We start from the raw sequence: 26,842 nt of genomic DNA, 5'->3' as shown, positions 1-26,842 counted from the left end.
CTTTCCGAATGCACTGTACTTAACCTAATGTATACTTATAGGCCTAACAGAACACAACATGTAAACAATATTATTAAAGGACACAAGGTATCAATGTCTGGGTATAGAATGACCAGTCAGTCCCCGTAAGAATGAGTCGCGTTCTATTGGTTCTAATTCTAATATTCAAAATCTTCTATTTATCTGTTGTTTACTGTCTCAGTCAGCCAATAATTAAACAGAAAGGACACAGAGCAGTGTCCCGTGAGGCTAGAGGTTTTATATGGGCTGAATCCTCAAGATGGTGCCCATGCACAACAATAGGAAATGATTAGCATACTTTAATGAACAGATCTCTCAGAGGATGCCCTAGAAAAGCCTATATTCAGTTGGGTGAAATATGCATCCTGCATAGGGTCCCTTGGAAGATACAACTGTTTCAGCATCCAGTTTGATACATTTATTTGGTACTTTTTCTATGTAATACTATGTATTATAAACAAGTGTTTCTGAGTACAGTGGCTGGAGTACAATAATTCTTATTTAGCCTACTTTGCTTTTGTTTACAGGTTATTATTCTGGCAAATTGCAGTGCCCTCAGAAAGTATTCACACCCCTATACTTTTTCCACATTTTGTTGTGTTAGAGCCTGAATTTAAAATGGATAAAATGTACATTTTGTGTCACTGACCTACAGATAATACCCCTTAATGTCAAAGAGGAAATATGTTTTTAGAAATTAAAAGCTGAAATGTAATGAGTCTAAGAATTCAACCCCTTTGTTATGTCAAGCCTAAATAAGTTCAGGAGTAAAAATGTGCTTAACAAGTCGCATAATAAGTTGCATTGACTCTGTGTGCAATAATAGTGTTTAACATGATTTTTGAATGACTACCTCATCTCTGTACCCCACACATACAATTATCTTTAAGGTCCCTCAGTCGAGCTGTGCATTTCAAACATTGATTCAACCACAAAGACCAGATAGGCTTTCCAAAGCCTCACAAAGAAGGGCACCTATTGGTAGAAATGGGTAGAAATAAAAAAGCAGACATTGAATATCCCTTTGAGCATGGTGAAGTTATTAATTACACTTTGGATGGTGTATCAATACACCCAGTCACTACAAAGATGCAGGCGCCCTTCCTAACTCAGTTGCCGGAGAGGAAGGAAACCATTCAGGGATTTTACCATGAGGCCAATTGTGACTTTAAAACAGTTACCTAGTTTAATGGCTGTGACAGGAGAAAACTGAGGATACATCAACAACACTGTAGTTACTCCACAATACTACCCTAAATGAATACAAAGTGTTATGTTTGGGGCAAGTCCCACACATCACTTTGTACCACTCTTCATATTTTCAAGCATGGTGGTGGCTGCATCATGTTATGGGTATGCTGGTCATTGGCAAGGAATAGGGAGTTTTTTAGGATAAAAAGAAATGGAATAGAGCTACTGTAAGAACATGCGTAACCCTTGAGGAAAACCTTGTTCAGTCTGCTTTCCACTAGACACTGGGAGATGAATTCACCTTTCAGCAAGACAATAACCTAAAACAGAAGGCCAAATTTACACTGGAGTTGCTTACAAAGATAACATTGAATGTTACTGAGTGGCCAAGTTACAGTTTTGACTTAAATTAACTTGAAAATATATGTCAAGACTTGGAAATGGCTGTCTAGCAATGTTCAACAACCAACTTGACAGAGCTTGAAGAATTTTAAAAAGAATAATGTGAAAATATTTTACAATCCAGGTGTGCAAAGCTCTTAGAGACTTACTCAGAAAGGCTCACTGCTGTAATCGCTGCCAAAGGGGATTCTAACATGTATTGACGCAGAGGTGTGAATACTTATGTAAATTAGATATGTCTGTATGAAATCTTCAATAAATGTAAAAAAATAATGTCACTTTTTATCATTATGGGGTATTGTGTGTAGATGGTGAGAGAAAAAACATTGATTTAATAAATGTTTTATTCAGGCTGTAACAGAACACAATGTGGAATAAGTCAAGAGGTATAAATAGTATTTGAACGCACTGTTTGCTACCACAGAGTTTCTAAACATCCTGTACTGTCTTTGACGCTACGGTGCCTCGGAAACAATGTGTCCAAAGTAAGCCGTCACCTGTCCTGTCCGTTCTGTAAAGACGTCCCCTATGTTATGAAATCCACGGGGGGTAACATAAATGTGAATGTTCAGCGGCTCAAGGTATTCAATTCAAGGATTCAAATTCCAAGTAGCTACTGCTTTCAAAAAAGTAGATCATTATAATGTATTAGAATGATTTGTATAACTTCTGTTCCCTGATGTTAATGGAGGTCATTTTTAGGCTGTGCAGTTGATTGTGATGTTAAGTTATCTAGCTTGATAACCGAGTGGTGCAGCGGTCTAAGGCACTGCATTTCAGTGCATGAGGCATCACTACAGTCCCTGGTTTGAATCCAGGCTGTATCACATCCGGCTGTGATTGGGAGGCACACAATTGGCCCAGCGTAATCCAGGTTTGGCCGAAGTAGGCCGTCATTGTAAATAAGAATTTGTTGTTAACTGACTTGCGTAGTTAAATAAAGGTACAAAAAAATGCTTTTGAATTTAGTGACTGGCTTCAGCATAATTTTGTTTACTCATCAAAGTATAGATGTTGCCAGAATGCCAACAAACTTCTCTCACTGTGTGCGCAAGCGGTCGTTTATCCCAAATTTGAAAGAAATGACCTTTGAGCACTTTGACTACCGCCAGACTAGCGTTGGACAATGCGCATGCGTTGTATCAGCTCTACAAAATGCGTATCCAACGAAGGCCAATGGCCCAGAGCTAGCCATGAGGCTGATTAGCTAGTAAGTTAGCTAGGTAGACAACCAAACAATGGTGTGTTTACACCAATGATGTATATAAACTCTGGATTGTTGAGGCTATGTGTTGGTCAACGAGAGGCTTTGAAGCCACCAGTCGGCAATATCTGAACACCTTTAGAAGAAGCAGTCCTCCATAGAAATGAATGGAATTCTACAGTATTTCAATTAAATGTTTCAAGGACAATTACATGTATATAAGTATTTGTTGGATGTTGTAGTGGGGACAGTAACATTAGTACCTTACAAAAATGATACTTCAAGGATTTCTTTCTTCTATTTTGTATTTTTGTCTGTTTAGCTCACATAATATAATTTGAAAGTATGCATTAAGGTGTCTGTAATAGAATAAATGTGGCAACAACAAATATAGACATTAATAAATGCATTTCTATTGCTTCCAAAATATGTTTTACGACGGTGGGGGTGTGCCAAGATAGAGGCATGGTGGCTTCAACACAGCGCCCCTTATCAGTGATTTAGTGTATATATAAATCATTGATTCACCATTTGTGTATGTAAGCATAAATTACCCATTTATTCAGCCAAATAACCTCAACTCCACTATTTACTGTTTTGTACTTTCAGGCTTTTCTTTTGGTGCTGAAATCAGCAGCTTAAAAGATCATTTTATGTAACGTCGGAGCTCCAGTCCGCCCACAGTCGTCACCGCTCAACAACAAAACGTTTGTTTCCCCTGCAGCGTTGAGAGAAACATATACTGGGAGTTAAACAGCATGGAACGTAATGTATTCATTAGCGCACAGTAGCAAAACATTTCGCAACGTAAACATTTTCGCAATGAAAACAAGAGTTTTTATTGGACCATTTAGTATCTCCTCATTTCGTTCTGTTCGCTTCTGTTTGCTTCCGTTCGGTTCTTATTGAATACACCCTGAGCTCATTCATGACATTGCCTTTCTCTACTCCAATCCCTCTAACTCCCCTCTCAGATAGAGCTGCCTCCCAAAATTGATTTTATTTATTTGGACATATTAAACTAAATAGATCACCGTCATTGGATTTCTTTGTCTTATTTTAACTTCTACCAATCAAATTCCCCCTTTTTGTTTAGTTCAACGCAGGGCCTTCAGTACAGTCCCACATGTTGTTACAGACGCTATCCAGAAGGTGGCAGTATGACATCAGTTTTCTCTGAGCAAGGAGAAGGAAACCTATCAATCACCCACACTCTCACAGCCACATTAAAATGAGAGACTAGGATTGAATGGAGGGTGAATTAATGGTATTTATCCCATTGTTTTCCATCAAAGATCATACTGAGAGTGTAAAATCCACAATCGCTGCACTCCTACACCCAACCTTCCTAACCTCTCATCTCTTAGCAACAGCTGTGTTCACCTTGCTTTTTTGTACAGCTTTCTCATAACTCCCCATCTTTAAGTGGAGGGAATTCAGACCCAAGTTACGTAAATTGAGCTTCCTTTTTTATGCACCTTTCTCTCCGTGTATTCTGACCATGAACTTAAGCAGGAAGGGAAAGATTCTTAAGGGAAACGTGTGTCAGCAAGGTATTCGTTTGGGGTGGAGATGCAGAAATGGAGGTGCGTCAGAAGTGTGTCTACAGAAATGCTGTATTCTGACCTTGATTTCAGCAAACTGTCAACATGACAGGTATTTCAGACTCTTTTCCATAGTGAAGTATAAATAGCTGTGTCGTTATTCCACATTTTTATTCTAGGCCTATGGCTTCTTAATTTACGGGAGTGAAATTTGGAGACCCAAGCCGAGGCTGTAGCCCAGGGGTATCAAACTCATTCCATGGAGGGCCTAGTGTCTGTGGGATTTTTTTCTTTTTCTTTCAGTGAAGACAGCCGGGCGAGGTGAGTTCCTTACTAACAGTCAAGTAAAAGAGAGGACCGAAAAAACACTCGTCCCTCCGTGGAATGAGTTTGACTTCACGCTGTAGCCTATGGAAACCTGTGTGCTCTGACAGTAGCGCCAAACCTACTGAGTTAATTTAGTTGATTTATGCGCTGTAGATTGTTTTAATTATATGCCCGGACTTTTACGTTTTTTAAAAATAATTTTTTACCATTTCTAGCGTATTCAATACTATCCGCTATGTCAATATTAGGCCTAATCGCCCAACACCAGTGCCCGACCTTACTAATGCTCTTGTGGCTGAATGGAAGCAAATCCTCGTAGCAATGTTCCAACATCTAGTGGAAAGCCTTCCCAGAAGAGTGGAGGCTGTTATAGCAGCAAAGGGGTGTGGACCAACTACATTTTAATGCCCATGATTTTGGAATGAGATGTTCGACAAGCAGGTGTCCACATACTTTTGAAAATGTAGTGTATATAGAGCGTGTGAGCATGTGTGCTGAGAAGACATTTATCAGAAAATAGAAAGCAAAGTACTTCTTTGGGCTTTGAGGCGTTATGCCTTTTTAGGGTTTATAAGATCCAACTTCTCTCCTAATGTACCCATAGTCCGTGGATTATGTCATTGTCCACAAGTGGCAGTCTTTCTTCAATGTAAGTATTGTGGTGAGTTTGTATTTCCTTGTAAATTAAATTAAAATATAATGGCTGTTTGGGGTCTACTTGGGGAGAGTGGGTCCACTGAGAGACTGAAGAGAGATGAGTGGAGGCCACACGCACACCTCAGAGAAGTGTCTGATGCCCTCCCTGTCACCCGGTCCCAATCCCTCGCATAGAGACCCTCTCCACGCTCTCCATTGATTCTTAGCTATAATAACAAATAAGGAATAATAATAATTATTCCTCTCCTAATCCGTCCAGAACGCTTATTCATTTTACAGCAGGTTTGAAAGTCACACAAATAAATACAATTACATTGTATTATAGTTAAATCCTTCCTTCTCTCCCAAACCAAACCCATCCCTCTCCACCTCCCCTTCCCTGTTTTCTCCCCACTTTACCACATCCAAGCCAAGCTTGTCCCAATCTCCGGCCCTTGCCCACCGAAACTATGCTTGTCCCTAACTCCCATCCTTGCCCACCCCTCCGACACACTTACTCCCATCCATCCATCCATCCATCCATCCATCCATCCATCCATCCATCCATCCATCCATCCATCCATCGACTTACTCATCCATTCTCATTCATTCCCGCCCAACATACACCAATGGCCTTCCTAAGGGTTACACCAGCAGAGTCCTTACTGTTGGACAGAGGGGAGGTTAACCACTGGCCTTCCTAAGGGTTACACCAGCAGAGTCCTTACTGTTGGACAGAGGGGAGGTTAACCACTGGCCTTCCTAAGGGTTACACCAGCAGAGTCCTTACTGTTGGACAGAGGGGAGGTTAACCACTGGCCTTCCTAAGGGTTACACCAGCAGAGTCCTTACTGTTGGACAGAGGGGAGGTTAACCACTGGCCTTCCTAAGGGTTACACCAGCAGAGTCCTTACTGTTGGACAGAGGGGAGGTTAACCACTGGCCTTCCTAAGGGTTACACCAGCAGAGTCCTTACTGTTGGACAGAGGGGAGGTTAACCACTGGCCTTCCTAAGGGTTACACCAGCAGAGTCCTTACTGTTGGACAGAGGGGAGGTTAACCACTGGCCTTCCTAAGGGTTACACCAGCAGAGTCCTTACTGTTGGACAGAGGGGAGGTTAACCACTGGCCTTCCTAAGGTTTACACCAGCAGAGTCCTTACTGTTGGACAGAGGGGAGGTTAACCACTGGCCTTCCTAAGGGTTACACCAGCAGAGTCCTTACTGTTGGACAGAGGGGAGGTTAACCACTGGCCTTCCTACGGGTTACACCAGCAGAGTCTTTACTGTTGGACAGAGGGGAGGTTAACCACTGGCCTTCCTAAGGGTTACACCAGCAGAGTCTTTACTGTTGGACAGAGGGGAGGTTAACCACTGGCCTTCCTAAGGGTTACACCAGCAGAGTCCTTACTGTTGGACAGAGGGGAGGTTAACCACTGGCCTTCCTAAGGGTTACACCAGCAGAGTCCTTACTGTTGGACAGAGGGGAGGTTAACCACTGGCCTTCCTAAGGTTTACACCAGCAGAGTCCTTACTGTTGGACAGAGGGGAGGTTAACCACTGGCCTTCCTAAGGGTTACACCAGCAGAGTCCTTACTGTTGGACAGAGGGGAGGTTAACCACTGGCCTTCCTACGGGTTACACCAGCAGAGTCCTTACTGTTGGACAGAGGGGAGGTTAACCACTGGCCTTCCTAAGGGTTACACCAGCAGAGTCCTTACTGTTGGACAGAGGGGAGGTTAACCACTGGCCGTCCTAAGGGTTACACTAGCAGAGTCCTTACTGCTGGACAGAGGGGAGGTTAACCACTGGCCTTCCTAAGGGTTACACCAGCAGAGTCCTTACTGTTGGACAGAGGGGAGGTTAACCACTGGCCTTCCTAAGGGTTACACCAGCAGAGTCCTTACTGTTGGACAGAGGGGAGGTTAACCACTGGCCTTCCTACGGGTTACACCAGCAGAGTCCTTACTGTTGGACAGAGGAGAGGTTAACCACTGGCCTTCCTAAGGGTTACACCAGCAGAGTCCTTACTGTTGGACAGAGGGGAGATAACCACTGGCCTTCCTACGGGTTACACCAGCAGAGTCCTTACTGTTGGACAGATGGGTCGTTAACCACTGGCCTACCTAAGGGTTACACCAGCAGAGTCCTTACTGTTGGACAGAGGGGAGGTTAACCACTGGCCTTCCTAAGGGTTACACCAGCAGAGTCCTTACTGTTGGACAGAGGGGAGGTTAACCACTGGCCTTCCTAAGGGTTACACCAGCAGAGTCCTTACTGTTGGACAGAGGGGAGGTTAACCACTGGCCTTCCTAAGGGTTACACCAGCAGAGTCCTTACTGTTGGACAGAGGGGAGGTTAACCACTGGCCTTCCTAAGGGTTACACCAGCAGAGTCCTTACTGTTGGGCAGAAGGGAGGTTAACCACTGGCCTTCCTAAGGGTTACACCAGCAGAGTCCTTACTGTTGGACAGAGGGGAGGTTACATAATCAGGGTGCTACTTTTACTGTGGTGTTTTGCGTGTGTGTGTGTGTGTTGGTGTGTTCTGTGTTTCCCTTTATAATTACTGCTCATTAAAGTAAATGAGGGCTTCATGAAGTTTGCTCAATGCCCAGGAGTAAGGGGCTCTGTGTGTGTGTGTGTGTGTGTGTGTGTGTGTGTGTGTCTTCTTTATATTTGCCAGAGAGCATAGGGCGTTCATTGTAGCCAGATTAATTAACACTAAAGAGATTGTTTGTTTACAGGCAAGGTCATTACCCAGCATTCCCCTGGGATGACATAACAAAACAAAAAAACTCATTAGAACACTACACAGGAAGTCACAAAAGCAGAAATTAGAGAAATCCTGTTTTGTCAGGGGTCGTAAGGGATTGTAACATTTCTCTATGTGTGTGTGTGTGTGTGTGTGTGTGAGAGAGAGAGAGAGAGGGAGAGAGCGAGCATGCGTGTGTGTTTGTTGTTTACGAAAAGCAGGGGAGAAGACATGTTTTGGGGTCAGGGGACATGTTTCTCTGTTTGTATTTATAGATCAGCTTCAGTCATTTTGCGTCACTATAACCAAACACAACATAACAAGGTGTGTTATTATGTTTCACTTTCTATGAAAGTTGTCTCTCGGGTCCTTCCTGTATGACAGGATGTGTTGTTTGTCAACTCACTTGGTACAATATTGGTTCATTAAATGACTAGAAAGCAACATATTGAAGTATTGGATATTCTTTGCAAACATTTCACTTTTTATAATATTTCTTTTTCCTTTTTTTCACTCCATATACAAATGTATGCAAATAACAATTTACAGACGCACACAAACAATGACTACATCTCCTCTCATCTACCCAGACCTGCATGCTCACACCCAAATCCCTAGTGCCTGCAATATTGTTTGCCACTTGGCCTTAAATTGTATCAATTTGGTTTTCTTGTCGCCCATGCTATTTCAAAATGTTAATAGTAAATCACTAGATTTTTCCATTCTGTTAATAATGGCGGATTGATTGATTTCCATGTTTTTATTGTACTTATTTTCAAGATGAGTGATGAGAATCGTCCAGCCTATTGGGTATCTCACCACACCTCCACATGCCATGTCTTGAAATATGCAGACAGATGGATTAAATGTAAGTTTACAATGTAATACAGTGAGGGAAAAAAGTATTTGATCCCCTGCTGATGTTGTACGTTTGCCCACTGACAAAGAAATGATCAGTCTATAATTTTAATGGTAGGTTTATTTGAACAGTGAGAGACAGAATAACAACAAAAAAATCCAGAAAAACGCATGTCAAAAATGTTATAAATTGATTTGTAAAAACCTTTGGTAGCGAGCTGATACAATTCTAAGTATGAAATGTTAAAACCACCCTCACACTTCGGAAGATGTTAAACTTTCCTTTTTATTCTATGAATTTTATTTGCCCATATAAAGTTTATTTTGACTGAGTATACTTTTTGAAAATAATGTATTTGGTGGGGTAATTGGTATTTGGTGTTTGTTATCACTTATTAAGCATCCTTAGTATTTCATATTTTTTGTGGTCCATTTCAAGGATTGCTGTAGATTGTGAGTTATTATAAATAATTTGTCCTATAGCCATTATTTCATTTTTTTCCACATTACTTTTATATCGTGCGATATTTTTGTATTCTAAAAGGGGCTATTGAGTTTTCAATATTGGTATATGAGGAGATCATCTACAAATACATGTAGTTTCCATTCATGTTCACCAAAACTGATACCTGTTACATTTGGGTCCTAACTAATCATTTCTGCAAGAGGTTCAATTGCCAGTGCAAACAGTAGGGTGGAGAGGGGACATCCCTATCTTGTGCCCTCTTCTACAGCAATTTCATCAGATAATGTATTATTTGTATATATTTTTGCTTTAGGACAATTACACAAAATAATTTTATTTATTTCAGGTGGAAAGTTGAAAGTTTCCAAAGTTTTCAATAGAAAAGGCCTTCAAGACGGTCAAAAGTTTTTTCGGCATCAACAGCCACTATTGATAAATCTATAACTTTTTTATTTGCGTATTGTATTAAACTGAAACATGTTCTTGTATCTGATTGCAAGTATCTATTTCTAATAAACCCTTTTACACCAATTCACTAATAATATACCCTTTAAACCCTTTTAAACTTTTGTCATTCTATTGTTTATAAGATGAGTTATTTAATTGTCACAATTTATTTAACTTGTGGGTCTATAACCCACAATGGACTATCCAGATTTTCTTGGTTTGAATATATCTGAAATAACTGTTTGATACATAGAACTAGGAAGCACTGAATTGAGTGTGTCGTCATTTGTGTAAATAGGGGTACTACTTTGTCCCACAATGTTGAATAGAATTCCATGGGAAAGCAATCCATTCCTGGTGCTTTTCTCCGTGTGAATGTTTTAACAGTATTAACAGTTTTAACAGCATTCGAAAAGTATTTGAAATTGAGCTCAGATGCATCCTATTTCCACTGATAATCCTTGAGATGTATGTTCAAATTGATTGGACATGATTTGGATATGTACACACAGTTCTACAGTGCATACGGAAAGAATTCAGACCCTTGACTTCTCCACATTTTGTTACATTACAGCCTTATTCTAAAATGGCTTAAACAAAAAAAAACACACACCAATCTACACACAATACCTCATAATGACAAAGCGAAAACAGGTTTTACATAAGTATTCAGACCCTTTGCTATGAGACTCGAAACTGAGCTCAGGTGCATCCTGTTTCCATTGATCATACTTGAGATGTTTCTACAACTTTACTGGAGTCCACCTGTGGTCAATTCAATTGATTGGACATGATTTGGAAAGGCACACACCTTTCTATATAAGGTCCCAGAGTTGACAATGCATTTCAGAGCAAAAACCAAGTCAAGAGGTTCAAGGAATTGTCCATAGAGCTCTGAGACAGGATTGTGTTGAGGCATAGATCTGGGGAAGGGTACCAAAAAATGTCTGCAGCATTGAAGGTCCCCAAGAACACAGTGACCATCATTCTTAAATGGAAGAAGATTGGAACCACCAAAGACTCTTCCTAGAGCTGGCCACCCAGTCAAACTGAGCAATCGGGGGTGAAGGGCCTTGGTCAGGGAGGTGACCAAAAACCCGAAGGTCACCCTGATAGAGCTCCAGAAATCCTCTGTGGAGATGGGAGAACCTTCCAGAAGGACAACCATCTCTGCAGCACTCCACCAATCAGGCCTTTATGGTAGAGTGGCCAGACGGAAGCCACTCCTCAGTAAAAGGCACATGACAGCCGCCTTGGAGTTAAAGACTCTCAGACCATGAGAAACAAGATTCTCTGGTCTGATGAAACCAAGATTTAACTCTTTGGCCTGAATGCACACAGCCAAGACATTTACATTTACATTTAAGTCATTTAGCAGACGCTCTTATCCAGAGCGACTTACAAATTGGTGCATTCACCTTATAATATCCAGTGGAACAACCACTTTACAATAGTGCATCTAAATCTTTTAAGGGGGGGGGGGGGAGGGTGTTAGAAGGATTACTTTATCCTATCCCAGGTATTCCTTAAAGAGGTGGGGTTTAAGGACAATGCAGGAGTGGCTTCGGGACAAGTCTCAATGTCCTTAAGTGGCCCAGCCAGAGCATGGACTTGAACCCGATCAAGCATCTCTGGAGAGACCTAAAAATAGCTGGGCAGCGACGCTCCCCATCCAACCTGACGGAGTTTGAGAGGATCTGCAGAGAAGAATGGGCGAAATAATTCAGGTGTGCCAAGGTTGTAGCTTCATACCCAAGAAGGCTCGAGGCTGTAATCGCTGCCAAAGGTGCTTAAACAAAGTACTGAGTTAAGGGTCTGAATACTTAACTTTATGTGATTGCAAAAATCTGTTTTTGCTTTGTCATTAAAGGGTATTTTTTTTACAAGGCTGTAATGTAACAACATGTGGAAAAGTGAAGGGGTCTGAATACTTCTGAATGCTCTGTATAATATTTATTCTTGGGTGATCTCTGTTTTCAGTGATTATTTTTTGTCGGCTGATAATTGCTTCAGGGTTGTTGAGTCTAAGGAAATCGGATCCATCAAACTGTTGTTTAATTCTGATTTATATAAATGTTCATAGAAGCTTTTAAAATTGTCATTAATTGCGTTGTTGTTTCTAATTACGGCTTTTGTATCTTTATCTTTTCAAATTTTAACTGGTTCAGCATGTATTCATTATGTGAGATTTGCAAGATATTTAGTAGGTTTATTTTCCATTAAGTAGTATGTTTTATTTGAGTTTAACCTGTAGTTGTTGGCTCTCTTTGAAAGTTTCCATAAAGTGTTTTATACAACGTTCTACTAAACCTGGGAGGGAAATTAGTGTCAAAGAACTGATCTGTGTGTGTGTGTATGCACATTAATACAGTACCCTAGCTTCACCTGCTTCTTCAATACGTAATCAATACGTTTCCTCCTAATAAATATTGTCATGGTGGGCGGCGTGACCCTGGGTGGTTTAACCACTGGGAACCAGACTAGAGTTAAAACCAGTGCTATGGTTCGGTCAAAGGGCTCGACAGAGGCGGTCATAAGACCTGACTGTGCTTTGAACACTGGGAACATGGCTGACCTAATCTACATAAGTCTCTCTCTCTCTCTCTCTCTCTCTCTCTCTCTCTCTCTCTCTCTCTCTCTCTCTCAACCTTCATAAGGCCTGACCTTGCTTTGATTCTCTCCTCAGTGAGGATAAAAAGGACAGTATGGTCGAATAACTCCTGACCCTGCAGGAAGCAACCACGGGTGATAACGATCTCCAAGAGCTAATCACCAGGAACTCCTACTCTGAGAAGCTTTGTTACAGTTTTTTACAATCACTTTGGCACTAATTTCGGAACCTTGATGTCATTTTTCAAAACTCTAGACACAAAACTCACAACCAATGATGAAAATGCACATTTTTCAAAACTCTAACACTTTTTCCAATCGCTTGGATACAATACACATAAAGCTAAGATCATTTGTTCATTGAACTAAAATCACCTGCTCAAAATGACACAACTTACAGTTTTTCTCAATTGTTTACACACAAATACTTGTACTTGAGACACAATGACCACAACATGTAACTCATGCACCAACCCCCTGAACCAATTCTGCTAAACTACAAGCACAATTCCTGCTTTTCACTCAAATTGCAGTTCTAAAACACACTTTTTTCAAAACACTACACACAATTCTTTGCATTTGGCACAATTTTCATGCAGAAAATCTCTTGTTTTCACAATGAACACACTGCCATTCAAATATGCACACTGACTCATCACATGGGCAAACACCCGTCACACAGTTTTACAATTAGCAATCAGAGCTTTAGCATAAAAGGGCAACAGGTGAGCTCTTCTGTTTTGGAGCAATGGATGCCAACATTGGAAACAGAGGCAGAGCCAGAGGAGTGAGAGTAAGAGGAGGAGGACGGGGAGGACGAGGACGAGGAAGGCCAAGGACCGTAATCTCTGATGAGATCCGAGCCACTTTGGTTGATCATGTGGTCAACCATGGTCTAACAATGAGGGAGGCTGGGCAAAGAGTACAGCCAAATTTGAGCAGGTACACTGTAGCATCCATCATCCGGACATCCCGAAATGAGAATAGGTAAGAAATCTACTCACTAGAAAATTGCAGTACTGCATATCAATATCAAAGAAATAACATTGTTTTGAATGTAAAGTTTCATTTTGCTGGAGAATTGAGGGGTTTTGCCCATTGTGTGTGTGTTTTTTGATTTGTGTGTAGAGTTTTGAGAATATGAGGCATGCTTTCAGAAAATGTGTGTAAACAATCGAGAAAAACTGTAACATCAAAGTATTACCATTTCAAAATGCAATTCACACGATACATCTGAGATGACTGTCTATTCATTTCATTACAATGATCTAACTACCAATTGATACAACTGTTGCATTACTCTTAATGCATAGTTTTATGGAAACTGACAAACAATATTTCATGTTTATATCATGAAAGTTTCAGGATAACGAGATCCATTGACACCAATTACCGTGGAACATGAACCAATTGGACTATATTATCTATGGATGTAATATTTCATCATTATTCTTTATCAGACATTGTTTCTATGGTCCCATGTACCATTTTTCAGACCATGTTTTCAGATTTGACATTACTGTTCAATTTATTAGGTACACCTATCTAGTACTGGGTAGGACCCCCTTTTGCCTCTACAACAGCCTGAATTATTCACGGTGTTGTACGTTAACAGATGCCCTTCTGCACACCACTGTTTTAAACAGCTGTTATTTGAGCATTTGTGGCCTTTCTGTTAGCTTGAATGAGTCTGGATATTCTCCTCTGACCTCTCTCATTAACAAGGTGTTTTTGCCCACAGAACTGCCGCTCACTGAATGTGTTTTGTTTATCGCACCATTCTCTCTAAACTCTAGAGACTGTAGTGCGTAAAAATCCCAGGAAGGCAGCTCTTTCTGAGACGCTGGAACAACCATGTGTGGCATCAACATTCATACCACGGTCAAAGTTGCTTAGATTACGCATGTTGCCTGTTCTAATGGTTGGTCGAACAACTAAAGCTCTCTACTCTATATACTCTATATATTGAGTTGCAGGCAGCCACATGATTCGCTGTTCGAATGTAACCTTCCTTGATGAGCTAAATCAGGTCTGTAGAGCTGATGGCATGACCTATGTCATTGTGTGGGATAATGTCAGGTTTCACCATGCTCAAATGGTGCAAGCATGGTTTCAGGCCCATCCACAATTTACAACCCTGTAGTTACCCCAATACTCTCCTTTCCTTAGCTCAATTGAGGAATTCTTCTCCACATGGAGGTGGAAGGTATATGATAGGCGCCCTCACGAACAAGCCACCCTTCTCCAGGCCATGGATGACGCATGCAATTTTTACATCATTTAGCAGACGCTCTTATCCAGAGCGACTTACAAATTGGTGGATTCACCTTATATCCAGTGGAACAACCACTTACAATAGTGCATCTACATCTTTTTTTTTTTTGGGGGGGGGGGGGTAGAAGGATTGCTTTTTCCTATCCCAGGTATTCCTTAAAGAGGTGAGGTTTCAGGTGTCTACGGAAGGTGGTGATTGACTCCGCTGTCCTGGCGTCGTGAGGGAGCTTGTTCCACCATTGGGGTGCCAGAGCAGCGAACAGCAGGCCAGAGGTGGATGAACGCAGTGCCCTTGTTTGGGTGTAGGGCCTGATCAGAGCCTGAAGGTACGGAGGTGCCGTTCCCCTCTAAGCTCCGTAGGCAAGCACCATGGTCTTGTAGCAGATGCGAGCTTCAACTGGAAGCCAGTGGAGTGTGCGGAGGAGCGGGGTGACGTGAGAGAACTTGGGAAGGTTGAACACCAGACGGGCTGCGGCGTTCTCGATGAGTTGTAGGGGTTTAATGGCACAGGCAGGGAGCCCCGCCAACAGGGAGTTGCAGAAATCCAGACGGGAGATGACAAGTGCCTGGATCAGGACTTGCGCCGCTTCCTGTGTAAGGCAGGGTCGTACTCTGCGAATGTTGTAGAGCATGAACCTACAGGATCGGGTCACCGCCTTGATGTTAGCGGAGAACGACAGGGTGTTGTCCAGGGTCACGCCGAGGCTCTTAGCACTCTGGGAGGAGGACACAATGGAGTTGTCCACCGTGATGGCGAGATCCTGGAAAGGGCAGTCCTTCCCCGGGAGGAAGAGCAGCTCCGTCTTGCCGAGGTTCAGCTTGAGGTGGTGATCCGTCATCCACACTGATATGTCTGCCAGACATGCAGAGATGTGATTCGCCACCTGGTTATCAGAAGGGGGAAAGGAGAAGATTGTGTGTCGTCTGAAGAACAGCATCTAGTGAAGATGAGGTCAAGCGTATTGCCTGCCTTGTGAGTAGGGGGGGACGGTGAGAGGGTGAGGTCAAAAGAGAAGAGGAGTGGAAAGAAGGAGGCAGAGAGAAATGAGTCAAAGGTAGACGTAGGGAGGTTAAAGTCACCCAGAACTGTGAGGGGTGAGCCATCCTCAAGGAAGGAACTTATCAAGGCATCAAGCTCATTGATGAACTCTCCAAGGGAACCTGGAGGGCGATAAATGGTAAGGATGTTAAGCTTGAATGGGCTAGTGATTGTGACAGCATGGAATTCAAAGGAGGATATAGACAGATTGGTCAGGGGAGAAAGAGAGAATGTCACTTGGGAGAGATGAGGATTCCAGTGCCATCAAAGGTTAGTGCTGCATTTAGCTGTCTTCTGGGTTTTTGTGACATTATATGCTAGCTTGAAAAATGGGTGTCTGATTATTTCTGGCTGGGTACTCTGCTGACATAATCTAATGTTTTGCTTTCGTTGTAAAGCCTTTTTGAAATCGGACAGTGTGGTTAGATTAACGAGAGTCTTGTCTTTAAAATGCTGTAAAATAGTAAAATGTTTGAGAAATTGAAGTAATAGCATTTCTAAGGTATTTGAAAATCGCGCCACTGGATTACACTGGCTGTTGCGTAGGTGGGACGAATTCGTCCCGCCTAGCCCAGAGAGGATATTAGCCATTGAATGTTAATGAATATAATTGAAAAGCATCATGAGCTTAATTCAACTGTCTTACCCAATCAGAAGCCATAATATAAGGTTGTTTTACAGGGCCTATAGAACGTCTACACCCCCTTGAACTTTTTAACTTTTTAAAATCTTCACCAATGACCTGCTACTGGCACTAAGTGAAGCCTGTGTGTCTGTGTACGCTGACGACTCAACATTATACACGTCAGCTACCACAGCAAGTGAAATCACTGCATCTCTTAACAAAGAGCTGCAATCAGTTTCAGAATGGGAGGCAAGAAATAAGCTAGTAATACATATTTCAAAAACTAAAAGCATTGTATTTGGGACAAATCATTCACTAAACTTCAAATAAATCTTGTAACGAATAGTGGAATAGGAGACTAAACTGCTTGGTGTAACCCTGGATGGTAAACTGTCATGGTCAAAACATATCGATGCTATGTTGACATTGCTATTAACAAAACAAGTACTACAGGCCATAGTTTTGTCGACTACTGCCCAGTCATATGGTCGTGCCACAAAGAGGGACATAGCAGCACGTCTGGCACTTACATGTACACACAGAGCTATCATTGACATGCATGTCAATCTGTCCTGGTTTAAAGCAGAGGAGAGATTGACTTCATCACTACTTGTCTTTGTGAGAGGTATTGACATGTTGAAAGCACCGAGCTGTCTGTTTGAACTACTGGTGCACAGCTAGGACACCCATGCATACCCCACAAGACATGCCACCAGAGGTCTCTTCACATTCCCCAAGTCCAGAATAGACTATGGGAGGCGCACAGTACTACTTAGAGCCATGACTACATGGATCTCATTTCCACATCAAGTAACTTTAATACAAATGAAATAAACATACTACACCTTATGGAACAGCACAGACTGTGAAGAGACACACAGACACACACACACACTCCAGCACACACACTACACACGTACATTGTAATATTGTTGTATGGTGGTTTTATACATTTTGTACTGTAGATATGTAGTGGTGTAATAATGTTGTATGATGTACTGTGTTATTATAGTTATAGTTATAGTATTACAGTTTCTCAGAAAAAGAATAGACTGACGAGCTTCAGAAGAAAGGTCTTTTGAGCCTGTAATCGAACCCACAAATGCTGATTCTCCAGATACTCAACTAGTCTAAAGAAGGCCAGTTGTATTGCTTCTTTAATCAGAACAACAGCTGTGCTAACATAATTGCAAAAGGGTTTTCTGATGATCAATTAGCCTTTTAAAATGATAAACTTGGAACACAGGAGTGATGGTTGCTGATAATGGGCCTCTGTGTGCCTTTGTAGATAATCCACAAAATTTTGCCATTTCCAGGTACAATAGTCATTTACAACATTAACAATGTCTACACTGTATTTCTGATCAATTTTATGTGATTTTAATGGACAAAAAATGTGCTTCTCTTTCAACAAGGACATTTCTATGTGACCCCAAACTTTTGAACGGTAGTGTACATATGGACAGACTGACAGACAGAAGGACAGAACCAGAGGTTGACAGACGTGTCTCTTCCTCACCATAGCAGTAGAGGATCACCTGTCCACGAGATATGTCTCTGGATGTTCTGATAGAGACAGATACTCCATCTGACACAGAGTGAGAAGTAGAACAGGAAACAGGACTCTCTCTGCTTCTACATCTGCATTGCTTGCTGTTTGGGGTTTTAGACTGGGTTTCTGTATAGCACTTTGTGACATCGGCTGATGTGATTGATTGACAGTAGAAACCAGTTCATCAGTAGAGCATAGGTCTGGTTGAGGTGAGTCCAAGTAGTGTGTGTGTGAGTAGTTCTGAAAGTGAGGCTTGTGTTGAGGCTGCAGGACTGGTTCAGAACACTCAGCGTGGGAAATATCGCCATGGCAATGCACACGGCCTGGCTGGACTGCACCACAGTAAAGTCACCTGTAAAATCATGGAATGGTCAAAAGGTCACAGTCTTTTATCTCTTTGTGCTTACTGAATATGTCTACCTTCCAAATGGCACCTTATTCCCTGAATTGTGAACCTCTGTTGACCAGAGCCCCATGGGCCCTGGCAAAAATGTAGTGCACTATATATGGAATAGGGTACCATTTGGAACACACTGATAAGTATGATAAAGAACTTAAAGAATTTTTTTCCCATACTGGTCCACCGTGGGAATTGAACCCACAACCCTGGCGTTGCAAACACCATGCTCTACCAGCTGAGCCACACGGGACCTACATGACACAGGAGCACTCCCATTCTGTTGCTGCTGGGAGTTTGGGGACTTTGTGCCCCTGGGCCTGCTACACACACCCTCTGCCTGGTCCCCTTATCCCTGTCTGGGGGTGTTTAGCGCCTCTCCCTGGTTTTGGAGGTGGTTGAGGCACTTTATGCATCTGTCCTGTAGTTTGTGTTGCAGTTGATTGGGGTAGCCATGCTTCAGGGCTGTGTCGATGTCCTCAAAGCACTCCTGTGGAGTGGAAATAGAAGCTCTGAAGTCATAGAATACAAACATGGAACACGTGTTCTTCACGTCTTTCTTTTTATTTTGGGGATTTGTGTGTATTTTTTTGTAATGTTAAAAACATGTATTTTTCCATTCATAGACACATCCAATGTGTTTTAACCAAATCAACTACAGTACCAGTTTGGACACACCTACTCATTCCAGGGTTTGATTGATTATGTCATTGAATTAAACCATGCAAGAGTGTTTATAGAGATGCTGTTTTCTGAAATAAACTCTTAAGGATCTGAAGATCTTTTATATCAATAGCAATCAATTATTAATTGTCACCTTATTCAGTCTCATCTGAACATTGTAAAAATCTTGGTTATCTTCACGAACCCTGGATAACAAGTTGAATCAGCAATACAAAAATTGGCTTAATTATTTATTTACTCAATACCTAAATCACACAGAATTACATATACACAGGATGGATCATACATCGATGACTAATCATGTCATAAAATAAAAAGTCCCTAGCGGGCGAAACCAATATGACGGCTGGTTACACAAAGAAAGGGGGTTGTTTTCGAATGAAAGAGCGGGAAGACTGAGGGGCGAAGGGAATTGGGACTCCATCGGACCTTGAGAAGCTATGCTACCATAAATACAGAATCGTATGCATTCTAATAACCGTCCATTCGGAAAAGGAAAATTCAAGATACATATTTACACTGAGCTGCGCTTTGATAGGTGGGTCGCAGATGGAAGACTAGTTTGCCCAGTAGAGATCGCCATTGTCCTTTGCAGAATCGTTCTGGTTGTAGTGTTGTAGAGAGGATACGTTGAAGTACACTGTCATTCTTAGGAGATTGTCTGTCCTTTCCTAGGCCACGTACGTTTACAACTGCAGCTGAATCCTCGACTTCTAGGATGTATCGCTTCTTCTTTACTGAATAAGAGTTCAAAGTTCATACCATTTTGCCATAATCAGCTCACGCTGAATTCTGGCTGGTCTAGTAGAAATTCATCCTTCCAGCGTGGTGATCATCACCTCCACGTTGAAATTAGCCCTTTTAAACATATGGACACCAGTCCTCATGTCATCGGGAACTAAATTTGACTTCCGTCAACGTGCTTTTGTAGTGGGGGAGAGAAGGGCGTGTTTCATAGTTCTCAACCAATGTCTGTTCACTTGGGTGTGGCCACTGAGTGAGCATAGTTTACTTATGAAAATAATTCTCTCATTTAAAAGCTAAAATTACATTTCATCTTTTCATAAATAGTTTAATATTTAAACATTTAAATTGCACAACAATTCCATGTGAATCTGATAACTGGAATGTGTCGACATTCCAAGATACAATTTATGTCATCCTATCATCAGATATAATGTCCCAGACACCAACTGATCTGACATCATATTCTTTAAGTACCAACTGACACTTTCAACTGGTTGAGAAAGTGAAATATTGTTCCATTCCCCAACATTTTGATGTTACCATACTCTCTCTATGTTAACAAAGGGCTTTCCAAGAGTCCATTCTGTAGAGTGGCGAGAAAAGGGGGAAAGGTATCTATGGGGGTCATAAACCACACCCAACAGGGCAACGTCATGACAATTCCCCTTTGTTGGGTTCAATCTTGCGATTATCCTGCAAGTTGCAAACCAACATAAAAATGATCGTGGGTTGTCCTGGTTGTGGACCATCGTTGTGGTCCCCCTCTGGTGATTGATCCGGGTTGGGTTTATGCGAATGAAGCAGGCCGCTCCAAGGATGGGCAGCGGATGTCCGGAATGGTATCGCTGTTCCGGACCCGTCGTCTGGTCATCCAGACTGGAAGATCTGGGCAGTAACAGGTAGATGTTAACAACGCACTCACACACACTCATGAAATATGTAATTACATTTCCTCACAAATGAGTTGCATTGTTGCACTAACTGATGGTTGTATGGGGAAGTTGTTTATGGCTCTATCACTTCCTAAGTGTCAAAGAAAATGAATAAAAACAAAAGATAGATACAAAATATAGTTATCACACCTTAATCATCTAATTGGACTGTATTCTATATACGTCCAAGGTCTTGGCAAAATGACCCCATCATGGCATTGTCTAATGTCATATCTGGGGCGTTCGTAATTTGCGGTGTGTTGCTAAGGGCGCTATCCTATGTTGATAACTACATGGTAAGTCTACAACTGTAAGGCACTAGTATTGGGCAGTCTAAAGGGATGACCTATGGACCGTGGGGATAGACTGGTGAGTACGGTAGCTGTAGGTTCAAAGGCCCCAGGTAAATACAAAATTTTACCTAGGCTGGCGTTTTGCTCGGACCCTTAAGTGATCCTGACATGAATCCTAACTGGATGTTCTGTTGTACGTGTGCATTTATGCTTACACAAGCGTGCATGTCAAGGGAAGAAAACCAAGTATCCTGGTAGACTACAACTTGTTCAGAATGAGTCTGACGTAGTCAGGTAATTTTCAGGTCAATGCCTGGAGGTCAGTCAGAATATGTGTCGAGGGAGTCTGTAGTGGTTTTACTACAAGTCACTGTCTTCCACTATTGTAGTGGCGGTAGGTATGAAGAAGTCTATTTCATAGCTATGTTATCCATGGAGGAGCAAACATCACGACGGAAGTACTCTATAAGCACTGAACCAGTCGTATGCGGTGTGATCATGCTTTATGACTTCTATTAACTTTCCTCCTGAATGGAGGGTTCTATTTATTAGTGGCATGTGTTAACCATCAGAAGAGTGTTCTGGAGATTCCCGAACACGTGTTGCAGTGTGAGAGACTACTAACTCCTCTGTCGCTGTTATCAATAGCAATTTGACTTGTGAGGTCTCTAACCTTCTTACTGATTGTAGCTGGACTGACTGTTGCTGCATTGGTACTGGTACTCAATGGGACCAGTTATCCTACCAATTAATTCTGAAATGTTATCCTACAGGAACACATGATCAGAACATTTTACTAGTTGTATTGTAGTTGAACCTACACATGGCAATGCATTGCTATTTTTGCTATTTGTTCTGGAGGTGGAAGTCTTGACCCTCCCACCGGCCTCGATAAGTATCACCCCCCCCCCACCAGCGGGTGGTGTTGGTATCCAAGGCACAAACGAAAAGGTTGGACCCCATGTACGAGTTGTCAGCAACCAAATCTCCTGGTGTTTGTGTTTCAAAACGCTCAGTGGCTGTCGAGGCCTGTCAATCACCACAGCGTCTGCGTGTGGCAACCTCTTCAGTAACTGCGAACTGAGACGAGGATATCTGTCTGTGAAATCGCAAAGTGTTTCACCAGTGGGAGTCATCGGGTCAGTTTCTGGACTGACGCCATTAGTGTCATTGAAAGGGGTTACAGTCCACCACAAAGTGGAAGATATATCATTGGAAGCTGAGTACACTCTGCGCATCAATGTTTTTCTTGTTGATATGGGCGCAGTTCATGTGGAAGTGTCCACAGGGCAAGAGAAGTTAATCTCAACTACCGTATTGCACGACTTCAAGGAGGAGGGAAGTTGTTCATTCACAGAGACTGCTGGCATGAAATCACGAAAAGAATGGTCAATCAGGTTTGCTGATGAAATGTGTGCGACTGTTACTGTTTATTATCTATCCTGTTGCCTAGTCACTTTATTCCTAGTTATATGTACATATCTACCTCAATTACCTAGTACCTCTGCACATTGACTCAGTACAGGTACCCTGTGTATGTAGCCAAGTTATCAATACTCATTGTGTATTTATTCCTTGTGTTTTTCTATTATTTCTGTATTGTATTTTATTTTCTTTCTCTCTGCATTATTGAGAAGGGCCTGTAAGTAAGCATTTCACTGTTAGTCTACACCAGTTGTTTACAAAGCACGTGACAAATTATTTGATGCAGGCACACACGCACACACACACACACGCCCAGTGTTGTACAACTAACCACATTTTTTGGGTTTAATATTCTTGTGGGGACTACTGGTTAAACACACACACACAAACACACACACACACACACACACACACCTTACTGCTGTCACCAATCTAGGCATGTCATAATCAGATCAGTGATTAATTTAAAGGAAGGCAGAGTAGCACAATCATTCCATCTGATAGGTTCTGACTTCTAAACGTGAAAATATGAAATATCCTTATTCATGTCACTGAGGGAAAAAGGAGGGAATGTAGATTGTTTACATTCTGTCATAATATGTTATTGTTAGACATCAGGGATACTGTGGGAAGGAGGAGGGCGACAGTCTGGTACAAGTCAACATGACAGCTGTGAGTTGGGGAGGAGTGAGGAATTTGGGCAGAGGTCAGGTCAGATGAAGTGTGGAAGAACAGATATCACTAAAGTTGTGTCTAGCAACAGAGGTGTATTGGCGGTTCAGATGGGAAGGAGGAGACTCAGTATAGGAGGAAGGGTTAAATACCAGTGTTGTGTGAATATGTCTTTGTCTGTTCAGCTGTCTGACCCTTTGGGTGAATAAACTTGGTTTGCGCTTTTATTAGTTGTCAGTCAGTTTTTACCCTGTCATTTAGAACTTAACAGTTGCCATTGTCGACAGCATTCACCACAATTTAAAGTCGAACCAGAGAGTCCAGATCAGTAGAGCAGGTGCCGGCACAATAAATAAGGGAGGCACAGTTCCTACACCTGTTAGCACTCATTTTGACATCTTGGGCAGATTAGAATCGTAGACTGAACAATAATAGAATACGGACCTAAAAATCCTGAGCTTATTCAGTAGTCCCATTGTATTATGACCAGTCGTAGAGTTATGGTATAGGGTAAGTCCCGGAAGGTAAGTCCGAGCAGGCTGAGACCTGTAGAGGGTAAGTCCTAGGGGGTAAATCCCAAGTGTGTTGTTTCCGGTGAGTACTATAAAGAATATAATTATTTGGCAATAATAGGAGAATCTATGTTGTCCTATGGCAGATGACCCATGAGTTACAGTGTGGATATTTCCCAGGTGAAAGCAGCACATGAGGAGCAGGCGCCAGGAGATTACCGAGAGCACGGACTGAATCCTGGAGACCGAGTTGTACATCAGCATCCACCAGGCGGGGGTGTTGGGACGGGGTAGGTCAGGACCACATACAGTACTCCTTACAGCACGTGCAGCGGTGAAGACCACAGCCTCTCCTCAGTGGGTTCACACATCTCACGTGAAACCAGATCCAGCTGCATAATGGGTGAGCTGGAAGCCGCTATGATAGAGGAAGCAGAGCTGAATAGAAAGAGGAAGCAGTTGGGTTGGGTTGGGTCTGGTATTTGGTATTTGATATTTGATTAGGATTCCCATTAGCTGTTGCAAAAGCAGAAGCTACTCTTCCTGGGGTCCACACAAAACATGAAACATAATACAGAATGACATAATACATAATGGGAGCCACTTTACCTGCAATAGTCTTTCGTGTCGGTTGCTTTGATGGTTACTGAACCATGTAAAAAAGGAAAGATTGACTACTAGCATAGAATGGGTTGCCAAATATGAAGACACGAGAATGCATTGGGGTACAGTTAGTACTAACGCCACGGATACTAGACAGATCACTAACCACAAAGGCGATCTGGGTGGAGCCATTAGATAACAGGTCTAGCGCATTGGATGCAGGTTGTTCAGATCAAGGTGTAGTTTTGTTACAGAAAGGACTGTGGAAGGAATGTAATAACACTGAGAGTCTAAAAAACCAAACTAGATTTTCTCTTTTGCCGCAGATGGATGTAATGTGCCAGGGCAATGTGTCTATCACATCTGAAAATGTTATAGTCAACACCGGCAACATCATTATCCATAATACCATGATTCAGCCAAGTCTCTGAGATAACCAGAAAGTCTGGCCTGGTGTCATGTACCACTCCTCTATGCAATGGCGGACTGGCCGTCGGGAGCACCGGGTCGTTTTGGCCTGCGGTGAATAGCCAACTTGACCAGCAATAATATAGCAAGCAGGAATGAGTTGACGGAGAATCCACACATCAGGCGCGACTCTCACTCACTCGCTGCAGTGCCCCGGCGTGAGGGTGCACACACCAAAATGACATCAGGTCTCTCCGCGATGCATATAGCAAGCGTCTACCTGCCTCTCTACGGATAACATTTAAGACAAGTCGCACGGCGAAATGGACAGACAGAAGAGGAAAGGTGAAGCAGAGAGGGAGAGAATAAAAAAGAGAAAGGCCCTTGCCACAGACGCAGCAAAATAAGCGACATGTTCGCCATTAAGGGACCAGGTCAGTCAAAAACACCAGCTAAACCACACACACTGACACACACACGACACCCAGCATGGCTAGCTAAACCACACACACTGACACACACACGACACCCAGCATGGCTAGCTAAACCACACACACTGACACACACACGACACCCAGCATGGCTAGCTAAACCACACACACAGACACACACACGTCACCCAGCATGGCTAGCTAAACCACACACACTGACACACACACGACACCCAGCATGGCTAGCTAAACCACACACACTGACACACACACGACACCCAGCATGGCTAGCTAAACCACACACACTGACACACACACGACACCCAGCATGGCTAGCTAAACCACACACACTGACACACACACGACACCCAGCATGGCTAGCTAAACCACACACACTGACACACACACGACACCCAGCATGGCTAGCTAAACCACACACACTGACACACACACGACACCCAGCATGGCTAGCTAAACCACACACACTGACACACACACGACACCCAGCATGGCTAGCTAAACCACACACACAGACACACACACGTCACCCAGCATGGATAGCTAAACCACACACACAGACACACACACACGTCACCCAGCATGGCTAGCTAAACCACACACACAGACACACACACGTCACCCAGCATGGCTAGCTAAACCACACACACAGACACACACACGTCACCCAGCATGGCTAGCTAAAACACACACACTGACACACACGACACCCAGCATGGCTAGCTAAACCACACACACTGACACACACACACACACACGACACCCAGCATGGCTAGCTAAACCACACACACTGACACACACACGTCACCCAGCATGGCTAGCTAAACCACACACACACACACACGACACCCAGCATGGCTAGCTAAACCACACACACTGACACACACACACACGACACCCAGCATGGCTAGCTAAACCACACACACTGACACACACACACACGACACCCAGCATGGCTAGCTAAACCACACACACTGACACACACACACACACACACACACACACACACACACACGACACCCAGCATGGCTAGCTAAACCACACACACTGACACACACACACGACACCCAGCATGGCTAGCTAAACCACACACACTGACACACACACGACACCCAGCATGGCTAGCTAAGTAGCCTAGCTAATAATAGTTACACAACGGCCGGTAGGCTAAACAGTTTGCACGTCTTACGTCTTCGTGGAGGAATTATATCATAGCAATGAGTGCAACATAGCGATCATATTATGACCTTGAAGGCAATATGTTTCAACCAGTAAAAGTAGTAAACCTAGACTATGGACTTGCCAGCATTCGGTCATGACTCATACCACATAAGCTGGGGAAAGTGCACATACACTGTACAGCGAAACAGGCTACAGTAACGTAACCATAATACATCCATGAACGGAACACAGTAGTCTGTGTGACACAGCACAAGCAATGACAAAGATCATTAGCGCCATTAGTACAAGCATTACAAGATACTACTATAATATACAGCTCTAGGAAAAATTAAGAGGCCACTCCAAATTAAGAGACCACTCTTAATTTTTTCCAGAGCTGTATTAATGTAGCCTACTGATACACTAATGATTGTGTGTATGATAATAGAGTATTTTCTTTGTAAAGGTGGAGAAGGAAGCAGCAGCAGCACTAGAGCTTCAGGTGCTCCTGCAGAACTGGAGATGGTGGTCAGTTCAGTCAGACTCAGAGCAGGAACCTTCAGGTACAACTTAAGAGCACCAACCTAAACATGTAGGCTTTGATTTCAGAT

The 26,842-nt window shown here is 42.6% G+C and overlaps 1 long non-coding RNA gene across 1 annotated transcript; it reads right to left on the bottom strand.

Annotated features, from left to right (window-relative positions):
• Positions 1 to 17,566: 17,566 nt before the first annotated feature.
• Positions 17,567 to 25,138, bottom strand: LOC106591576 (uncharacterized). The gene is made up of 4 exons (XR_006757717.1): positions 23,830 to 25,138; positions 19,548 to 20,661; positions 18,604 to 18,835; positions 17,567 to 18,300 (listed from the first exon to the last, which is right to left on the bottom strand). It is a non-coding gene; the product is annotated as an uncharacterized lncRNA (long non-coding RNA).
• Positions 25,139 to 26,842: the final 1,704 nt, after the last annotated feature.

Source organism: Salmo salar, chromosome ssa11, assembly GCF_905237065.1.
Source record: "Salmo salar chromosome ssa11, Ssal_v3.1, whole genome shotgun sequence".
NCBI classification, from domain to species: domain Eukaryota; kingdom Metazoa; phylum Chordata; class Actinopteri; order Salmoniformes; family Salmonidae; genus Salmo; species Salmo salar.
This window is presented reverse-complemented; position numbering and strand designations above follow the sequence as displayed.